General features: G+C 43.6%; 1 non-coding gene across 1 annotated transcript; it reads left to right on the top strand.

Moving 5' to 3' along the window:
• Positions 1-398: 398 nt before the first annotated feature.
• Positions 399-529, top strand: LOC129645154 (small nucleolar RNA SNORA31). The gene has a single exon (XR_008711242.1). It is a non-coding gene; the product is annotated as a small nucleolar RNA SNORA31 (small nucleolar RNA).
• The last annotated feature ends 9,509 nt before the right edge of the window (positions 530-10,038 follow it).

Below are 10,038 nucleotides of genomic sequence, written 5' to 3'. Positions count from 1 at the left end.
ATTTAGCTTAGAAAAATTTATAAATGTGATTCACCATATCAAAAAATCAAAGGAGAATATGTATGTTCATTTAACAGATTCAGAGAAAACATTTGATGAAATTTTAAATTCATTCATGACAAACCTTACCAGTTTGGGTTAGAAGGAAACTTTTTGAACATAACGAAGGTTACCCATCAATAATCCACAGCAAGCATATATAGCCCAATTTCAGCAGCATTTCTTTTAAACTTAGGAGTAAGACAAGGATGCCTGCTATCATGACTTATTTTCCCCACTGGAGAACCTTGCCAATGCAGGAAAATAAGGGGTTTGAGAATTGGAAAGGAGGAAATTCAGGTGTTCTTCTGGCAGATTATATTTGCCTATATAGGTATTCAAAAGAATTTATACATAAAATTCATCTATCTGACAGGCCTGGAGCTCTTACTGTCTGCTAAGGTTTCCACTATAGATGCAAGAAAAATGTGTCCTTGTGATTTCAGTCTGTCTGATTGTGGCAGCCCAGATTGAATGGGGGAATACAGGGAAAAAATTTTGCAACTCCCAAATAACCTTGTGAACAGTAAAAGCCTGATTAATTAAAAAACAAACAAACCAAACAAAAACAAAAACAAATTTCAGTTCAGTTCAGTTCAGTCACTCAGTCGTGTCCGACTCTTTGCGACCTCATGAATCGCAGCACGCCAGGCCTCCCTGTCCATCACCAACTCCCGGAGTTCACTCAGACTCACGTCCATCGAGTCAGTGATGCCATCCAGCCATCTCATCCTCTGTCATCCCCTTCTCCTCCTGCCCCCAATCCCTCCCAGCATCAGAGTCTTTTCCAATGAGTCAACTCTTCGCATGAGGTGGCCAAAGTACTGGAGTTTCAGCTTTAGCATCATTCCTTCCAAAGAAATCCCAGGGCTGATCTCCTTCAGAATGGACTGGTTGGATCTCCTTGCAGTCCAAGGGACTCTCAAGAGTCTTCTCCAACACCACAGTTCAAAAGCATCAATTCTTCAGCGCCCAGCTTTCTTCACAGTCCAACTCTCACATCCATACATGACCACTGGAAAAACCATAGCCTTGACTAGGACCTTTGTTGGCAAAGTAATGTCTCTGCTTTTCAATATGCTATCTAGGTTGGTCATAACTTTTCTTCCAAGAAGTTAAGTGTCTTTTAATTTCATGGCTGCAGTCACCATCTGCAGTGATTTTGGAGCCCAGAAAAAACAAAGTCTGACACTGTTTCCACTGTTTCCCCATCTATTTCCCATTAAGTGATGGGACCAGATGCCACGATCTTCGTTTTCTGAATGTTGAACTTAAAGCCAACTTTTTCACTCTCCAGATAGACTATTAAAGTATTTAATTCAATTCAGCTATATTTCAGGACACAAGGTCAACACAGAAAAAATTACTAGTTTTCCTACTCATCAATCATGACCAGTTAGGAAATGTAATAGGAAAAATAAAGATCTCATTCATAATGGCAAGATAAAATGTGAAGTGCCCAGTGATTAATCTAACAGAAGATAGGAAAATTTTTATGGAGAAGATGACAAAGCATGGTGGGAAGAATACAAAGAAAGATTTGAAAATGAATGAAGAGACATATGTTCATGGATCAGAAGACTCAATGTTCATGCCAGTTTCTCCCAAATCATCTATAAATTTAATTAAACTTCAATGAAAATTGCAATGAAGTTTTTTTGATGGAGTTTGACAAAATGATTTAAAAACTCATAGGGAGGAGCAAGAGCTAGATAATTTTGGAAAAGAACACAAGGAGGTAGGATGGAAGGAAGACTTAACCTACAAGATAAGAAGACTTAGTGGCGTTGTAAAGGAATAGTAATTAGAGAGTAGGGTAGTGATACAGAACAGAGAGCCCAGGAAGAGACCCACGCACATATGGAAAAGATACACAACAGCTGATATTTCAAATCAGTAAGGGAAACAAATTACTTTTAAAAATAAATGATGCTTGAAAAATTGGTTATCCACATGGAAGAATATCAAATTAGGCTGCTAGTTCCATACTTCAAAATAAAGGACTAAAAAGCTAATCTTTAAAGCTTTTAGAATAAATATAGAGAGAAGACTTTTGGGCAAGTAATGATTTCTTAAACAGAACACAAAAATAGATCATAAAAGGAATGAATGACATCTTACTTGTTTTAAATGAGCAGCTTCTGTTCAAAAAAGACATCTTAAAGAAACTTGAAGATGAAACTCAGACTACGGGAAGGTATTTGCTACTTAGAGAACTGACAAAAGATTAATATCTACAATTTGTAAAAAAAATTCTACAAGTGAAATAGGAAAGAGATAAATAACACAATAGAAAAATATGAAAGGGTGATTAAGACAAAAAGAAATCTGAAAGAGCAACTACTTTAATAATCAAGGAAAAAATTTAGATTATATGAGATAGGGACTTCCCTAGTGGTCCAATGGCTAGAACTCTGCACTCCCAATGCAGGGGGCCCAGGTTCCATCCTTGGTCAAGGAACTAGATCCCACATGCTGCAACTAAGACCCTAAGACCCAGTGCTGACAAATAAATATTTAAAAAAAAAAGAATATATGAGATACCATTTCACATCCATCATATGGGTGAAGTAATTAAAAAGGGCTACTACCAAGTATTTATAAGGATGTAGAGTAGATAACCAGGCAGCTGGTGGGAAAATAAATTGGTACAATCACTTTGAAGAGCAATCTGGCAAGGTCTGATAAAGCTCAGATGTGCATGTCCTTCAACTCTGCAGTTGACTTCTGGAGAAATCCTCGCACGAGCACTAGACGGTACACATCATCAAATTCCACTTGAAAGCACTCCTGCTACCAGAATAAACAATGAATAAAGTCCTGTGACAATCATAAAAAAAAAGAGCCCAATATAACATTGCTTATAATAGGGAAAAACTGGAAATCATCTACATATCCACCAACAAGAGAATGAATAAATAAATAGAATACTATAATGCAGTGAAAGTGTGCATATATAAATATGGATAAATCTCAAAAGCATAATGTTGAGAAAAAAATCACTTTGTGAAATGATATGTAGAGTGTGATACATTTTGCATGAAATTTGAAAACATGAATATTATATATAGTTACATATATATATGCATGTAGGATACAGTGTAAACACACTGGGGAAAGATAAATACCAAAATCCCCAGAGCAGGGTGTTGGGTATTTAGATGTAAGGTAGTGAGCATCTCTGCTTGTTTGTTTGAAATGTTGTAGTCAAAATCATCATAACCCGGATCTACATAACTGTTAGTTCAGACAGGACTCCTGAGATCCCTGTGTGTCCATATGTCATGACACTGGGGTTGATGGTGGCCTCTCCCAGTGAATCCTGAGCTCCCTCAGGGGCATGGTCTTTTTGCTTGCCACATTCCTAGAGTTTGGCAGAGTGTTCAACCCATCCTTGTTGGTTGACTGACTGGCTGACGAAGTGGAAAAAGAGGGAAATGTGAAAGGAGCAAAATGAGGAGGAGGAAGGAGAGACTGAGACAGGCCTCCAGTGTCTGCCTCTGACAGGGACTGTGGAGAGATGTAGATAGGCTTGAGCAAAGCTAGAGAGATGAGCTGTGCTGGAGGAGCTGTGATTAGAGGGAGAAGCCTAGGAGGTTCGCTGAGCCTCTCACTGGTAATGGTGGAGTGGTCACCTGACATTTTATCTCTTTAGGTAAGAGCCCTGAAGGGCATGTAGGTCGAAGAAGTCCATGAGTTTAATTTTTTTAATGTTATATGTTCTTTTAAAAAGTATTTATTTATTATTTATTTATTTATCTATTTATTTTTGGCTGTGCTGAATCTTTGTTGCTGTGCGGGCTTTCTCTGACTGTGATGAGCAGGGGCTACTCTTGAGTTGTGGTGTGCGGGTTTCTCATTGTGGTGGTTTCTCTTGCTGTGGAGTGAGGGCTCTAGGGTGCAAAGGCTTCAGTCACTGTGGCTCCTGGGCTCTTGAGCACATGCCCAGTAGTTGCGGCTCATGGGCTTGGTTGCTCCTTGGCATGTGTGATCTTCCCAGACCAGGGATTGGACCATGTCCCCTGCGTTGGCAGGCGGATTCTTTACCACTGAGCCACTGAGTTTAATTTCAGACAGTGATGTGAGCCCTCCAGGTGTGAGTATCCAGTGTGTACTAGGACATGTGGTCTAGAGCGTAGGGGAAATGCCAGAGCTAGGAGTGTAGACTTGGTTGTTTCAGGAGAAGGATATGAGTGTTGAATCTGTGATGAGCTTTCCCAGGGAGGCAGGTGGCTATAGACAGGCCCTGGGGAATATCAGTGTTTAAGGAAGGAGGACAGAGAAAGGACCCAGGCAAAGAGGCCGCGTCCAGAGGAGGAGGCAAACAGGAGCAGCAAGATAAAGTTTCAGGAAAGAGTCCCTTTTGGTGAGGTCAGATAAGGAAGAAACGTCCAGAAAGATAAAAACTGAATAGTGTCCTTTGAGTTTGGCAGAGGAAGGCTATTTATGATCTTCGCTGAAGGAGTCTCATTGGAGAGGTGAGAAGGAAGAAGATTGTGTTGTGTCATGGGCAATGGGGAGCTGCATATGAGCACACGTGGAAGAGTGAATCTCCAAACCTGCTTTTTTCAGATTCCTGGACTTGAAGGGTAGACACAGATAGGTCAGTAATATTGTGGTGTGAATTTAGGGGATGGGACATAGTTGACTCTGAAGAAAGTAAGGGAAGGAAATTTGAAGTCTCCCACATAAAATATGGGAGACAGGGAGAGATAACTAATGAGTCAAGGTTTTGGCAGAAATGGAGGAATGCAGTAATATTCACAACGCTAATCAGTACCAGTAACACCATTACTAGCACACACTAATAGAGCCCTCACTACGTACAAGCGCTCTTCTAAGTGCTTAACAAGTATTTAACTCTTTTAATCATTACAACAAACCTATGAGGTCAGTATTCTACCCCCTTTTACAGATGAGGTAAACTGAGGTACTGAGTCAAAACAATGATCATCATTATCATTTATTGGGCTCATACTTACTTATTTAATTTCTTGGCTGCACTGGGTCTTTGTTGCTGCATGGGCTTTTTCTCTAGTTGTGGACAGTGGGGGCTATTCTCTAGTTGCGGTGTGCGGGCTTCTCATTGTGGTGGCTTCTCGTTGTGGAGCACCAGCCCTAGGACATGTGGACTCAGTAGCTGTGGTGCACAGGCTTCACTGCTCCTAGGCATGTGGAATCCTCCCAGACTAGGCATTAAATCCGAGTTCCCTGCATTGACAGATGAATTCTCAACTCCTGGACTACCAGTTCAGTTCAGTTCAGTTGAGTTGCTTAGTCGTGTCCAACTCTTTGCGACCCCATGAATTGCAGCACACCAGGTCTCCCTGTCCATCACCAACTCCTGGAGTTCACCCAAACTTATGTCCATCGAGTCGGTGATGCCCTCCAGCCATCTCATCCTCTGTCATCCCCTTCTCCTGCCCCCAATCCCTCCCAGCATCAGAGTCTTTTCCAATGAGTCAGCTCTTCACATGAGGTGGCCAAAGTATTGGAATTTCAGCTTTAGCATCGGTCCTTTCAATGAACACCCAGGACTGATCTCCTTCAGAATGGACTGGTTGGATCTCCTTGCAGTTCAAGGGACTCTCGAGAGCTCTTTTTATTTATCAGGAGTATGATTCTTGACAACACCTCTATAATGTGTTAATAGATCAGTTTACATATTAGGCATAGTAAGAAGACAGTCAGAGGCAGTCAGGACACAGAAAGAAAGTCTACCTTGGTCTCTAGTTTTGGAGGGAAGGATGAATGTGGACATAGAGGTGGGTACAGAAATAAGGAAGGGGTGGAGAGAAGGCTTACTTTGAGGCAGTTCAAGACAATGGCTTTGGCTTCTATGGCAAATAGAGAAGGAACATTTATTATGGAAAACACAGGTAACAATAAAAGAAAATAAGAATAATTCTAAGCCTTTTCCATAATCACTTTTTACATCTTGTGTTTCCTACTAGAGTTTTCTGTAAGCATACATATACAGGTATTTATACATACATAACATGAGAAGTCAGTCCTTTGTTCTGATTGAAAGAATAAGAACAAACAAATCCAATAGAATCTACACCTTGCAATTTTGGAGCTACAAGCAGAACAGTTCTCAGTGTCAGGAGATAGCGCCCCCTTGTTCTGAGCAATCACCCTCCCTCTATAGTTGTGCAAACCTTGCAAAGACCCTCTTCTGGCACACAGAGGTTTGAGGCGCTGTGACCTGGAGAAGCCAGACTGTTTTGCACAACATATTGAAAGATCACCATTGTAGTGGGGCAGCGGAGTTGCCTCTCCGACAGACTGTTCTTGGAGAAGTGTTTCAGACCTACATATGAATTTAGCTCAATCCTAGAGGCAGAAAATATACTTACTATGAACCAATTACATATAAGAACAAAACAACATTTATATGTGTGTTTGTGTTTTTGTTGCAAGGGAGATTGTCCTAGATTAAATGTGGGGGTGTATGTGTGTGTGTTCTTCACTGAAAAGTGCCAAAAATACATTCTGGCCTCAGGGATGCAGCCCCCATCAGAAATTGGGGGTAGGATTGGGTGAAGCTTCCTGGAATCATTGAAGGGTTCATTCAACAGATGGGTTCCCAATGAGTGGCCCAATTGTCTGGGGAAGTGACATGGGGGTATGACAACTCCCTTGGTTTACAGAGGGTGTAGAATACCGGCAAACAGACACTTGAGAGGGGCTGTAGGAGAGATGGAGGTGAGTGGCTCTGACCGTAGGAAGTGGAAGGGACTGGACCCTGTACTGACCCCAAGCCTTTGGCTGCAACCTAAGGATAGATAAGGAATTTATTTGAAGAGATGTTATCTCAGGACCCACAGTGATCAATGGAGTCAAGAACTCAGACAGCACCTTTTAGGCTTGTCTTCTAGGAAAACTTGTTCAAGCAACAGCACTGCTTTTATAAATATAGAATTCTGTTTCACATGAAGAAAGTGAAAGTTACTCAGTTGTGTCTGGCTCTTTGAAACCCCATGGACTATAGCCTGCTAGGCTCCTCTGTCTGTGGGATTTCTCAGGCAAGAGTACTGGAGTGGGTTGCCCTTCCCTTCTCCAGGGGATCCTCCTGACCTAGGGATTGAACCCAGGTCTCCTGCATTGCAGGCAGATTCTTTCCACATAGTTTTTATTAAACAATATTGTAAATATCTCTTCATATAATTAAGCATACTATGCTATGATGTTCAGTGGTCACTGCATTGTGAATAGAACATGGCTTATTTTTTTTTATTGGAGGATAATTGCTTTATTGTGTTGGTTTCTGCCGTTCAGCAACTCGAATTAGTCATAACTGTGTGTCTGTGTTCAGTCATTCAGTTGTGTCTGACTCTGCAGCCCCATGGACTGTAGCCCGCCAGGTTCCTCTGTCGATGGAATTTTCCAGGCAAGACTACTAGAGTGGGTTGTCATTTCCTATTCCAGGGGATCTTCCTAACACAGGGATCAAACTCAAGTCTCTTGAGTCTCCTGCATTGGCAGGCAGATTCTTTACCACTAGCGCCACCTGGGAAGCCCCCCAGTCATAATTATTTATATGTATATATGTATCTCCTCCCTCCTGTACCTCCTTCCCGCCTCCCATCCCACCTGGAACATGGCTTAATAACTACTGTGTTGGAACTGTCCACCGGACTGGACCTCATCAGCGACAAAACTAAGCCCCTCTTGTTGTCTGGCCAGTGCCATATGCTTGCCCTCCTCCAAGGACCAGGTAAGTCAGTTCCTCCATCTCTTACCTCTCAGCACCTTCCTGCGGTAGTTGTGGATCACCTGCTGAAGTCCCAGCATGCCTTGTTCCCAAGCTCACGGAAGTCATGGAGAATAGAAGGTCCAAATACATCGAGGAAATACTGAGGCAAAGACATGGCTGGGATCCCAGCACAGATTCCCCGTCCTCCTGCAGTTATAGTCTTGGCTGAGTTGAGCCCTTTCCTCACAGTGTTTGGATTGGATGTTGGACTAGGTGAGTCAGGCCTCTTGGCACCCTCCTCTGAGTCGAAAATCACATTGAGATGGGGTTGTTGGCAGATCAGTAGAATAATCGGTCCTGTGCACAACCCAAGTCCTCCCATCCCTCTCTCTGAAACTAGGTCCCACTGTGTCTTGTGAGGGTGTAGGCTGGACCAAGTCACAGGAGCTGACCTACATCAACCCTGTAGTAGCCCAGAGCCTCTTGTGGTGACCTGGGTCCTGGGTCCCAAACGAAGGAGGCACTTCCCTCTGGGCCTTCAGCTTCTTTCTGTGGCCAGTGAGCTCACCCCTCCCAGGCAACCCTAGACAGACCTGGTTGGAATCCCAACTCCATCACTGACTGGTTGGGCGACCTTGGCTTCACCTCTGTGTTGGGATCCCTGCCATGGCTTTGCCTCAGTGTTTCCTCAGTACGTTTGGGCCTCCATGCTTCTGTGAGCTTGGGAACAAGTCCTCAGAGATGAGTTTTCCTCATCCTTAAAAATGAAAAAAATGTTATCTGTTCCTATGAATGTAAAAAGTGTCAATGCATATAAATGTAACAGGACCTTAAAACTAGATTTTCCACCAGGCATTAACATGTATTATAGATGTGAAAATCCAAAGTGCGATGCCAAGTCACCTTCTGGAGATTTTCTAAGGAAATGCCAACATCTGTTCCAAGACTTTTGAAACCCCTTGCCCGCTTTGAGACTCTGAAAAAGTAGAAATAGAGGAGGCAGAAGGATATTGTGAGGAAGATTTCTTTGAAGAAATCTGTGCTGTGAGTCCTGTCTTGGGGCTGGTGTGAGTGCCTGCTCCCTCATCTCAGACCTAGTGAGAGTGAGTGTCTGGGGGTGGAGAGGGCTACTCCAAGTGCTTAACATATGAACCCTGGATCTGGGACCTGGGGGCCTGGCCCTCACCCACTTAGGGAGTCTGGAAGATAAGAGAAGGGCTCACTAGCTGCTCTTGTTGGGGGGCTGCCATCATCCTGGGACCAACTTCCTCTCCCAGAGTTTTTTTGGGATACAAGAAGCATGGGAGTTTCTGCTGGTCAGATGTGGACCTCACAGCAGAGAGCCTATGAGGGCTCCATGTCTTGGGTCCTGTGTGGAGGGACCCCGCTAGCTAAAGGTTAGTGCTGAGGAACCCCCAGATGACCAGCTGAAACGAGATTGGACTTGAGATGCAACCACAGGTTAGGGAGAACTCGGGAAGAAAGGGGCTGAGTGGGAAGCCTGTGGAGAGGGTATTAAAGCACTCCATGAGAAAGAGGCAGAATTCAACATCTGCCTGGCAAGGAAGCTTGAAGTCAACTGCCAGCTGTTGCTGCCCCTTCACTGCCTGCTCCCATGGAGTAGCAGAGTTGTAGCCATGGCAACTGGCTGGGGAGACCCAGTGGAAAACCATAGAAGAAGCCAAGTTCTCTCCACTGTCGCCACTGCGGGGTCCAGCTGGGCAGGCCAGGCTGGGGGGAAAGAGAGGATTTAAGGTAAAAAGAAGTCCTGAGTTTTGATGAAAGCCTTGTATTTGCATTCCAAGTACTGAATCCAGACTGTGTTTGCAACCCCAAGAGACTGCAGACCCTATTCTAAAAATGAGCAGAAAATCTCGGGTCTGCTAAGGATGTCATCCAGGCCTGGAGGCTTTCCTCCTGGAATACTGCAGGTGCAGGGAAACAGCATATGGTTGCTTAGGGTTCTGAACAGAGCGTTTAGCAGCTGCGACACATACTGCAATCATTTTTTCTTCCCTACCCACCTGATCATCTCTGATATATAGTCCGCGCTTGCTCTGACACATGTTCCTCCAGTTCATATGTTATACCTGAAGCATGTTGTCTGTCTGAATGCCAAGGCCAAGGTTTGTGGGCAAAAGCCCTTTTTTTTTTTTTTTTTTGCTCCTGATTATCTTGAGCCTAATCTCCCTAGAGGGAGAAGGCAATGGCACCCCACTCCAGTACTCTTGCCTGGAAAATCCCATGGACGGAGGAGCCTGGTAGACTGCAGTCCATGGGGTCGCCAAGAGTCGGACATG

This window comes from Bubalus kerabau, chromosome 2, assembly GCF_029407905.1.
Source record: "Bubalus kerabau isolate K-KA32 ecotype Philippines breed swamp buffalo chromosome 2, PCC_UOA_SB_1v2, whole genome shotgun sequence".
NCBI lineage: Eukaryota > Metazoa > Chordata > Mammalia > Artiodactyla > Bovidae > Bubalus > Bubalus kerabau.
The sequence above is the reverse complement of the archived record's forward strand: the minus strand, read 5'-3'. Positions and strand labels throughout refer to the sequence as shown.